The sequence below is a fragment of the Mesitornis unicolor genome, unplaced genomic scaffold (genome assembly GCF_000695765.1).
Source record: "Mesitornis unicolor isolate BGI_N332 unplaced genomic scaffold, ASM69576v1 scaffold15178, whole genome shotgun sequence".
Lineage (NCBI taxonomy): Eukaryota > Metazoa > Chordata > Aves > Mesitornithiformes > Mesitornithidae > Mesitornis > Mesitornis unicolor.
Genome location: NW_010199937.1, coordinates 3,146 through 3,493, shown reverse-complemented (window position 1 = coordinate 3,493; position 348 = coordinate 3,146). Strand labels below are relative to the sequence as shown.

General features: G+C 58.3%; 1 protein-coding gene across 1 annotated transcript in view; it reads right to left on the bottom strand.

Moving 5' to 3' along the window:
• LOC104544664 (dynactin subunit 1-like) overlaps positions 1-348 on the bottom strand; it is a gene marked incomplete at its 3' end in the record, with an annotated part of 4,678 nt that overhangs the window by 1,196 nt on the left and 3,134 nt on the right. The window lies entirely within an intron of this gene.

Here is a 348-nt window from a genome sequence, read left to right as displayed (position 1 = left end):
GGACAGCACAGACAGAGGGGGATGTGGGGGAGCTCCTCTGCACAGTGCTGGAGCTATTGGGAGTTTAACTTGCTTCTGAAACACCGCTAGGAAGATGGGGAACGTCCGGAAAGGCAGGAAGAAACCCAAGGTGGAGGTGACAGAGGCCACATCTGTCCCAAAGCCTGGAGACACTGCACCCCATCCCATCCCATCCCATCCCCATCCCATCCCATCCCCATCCCATCCCATCCCATCCCCATCCCATCCCATCCCCATCCCATCCATCCCAACCATCTCTATCCCCATCCCCATCCCATCCATCCCATCCCCATCCCATCCCATCCATCCCATCCCATCCCACCTCAC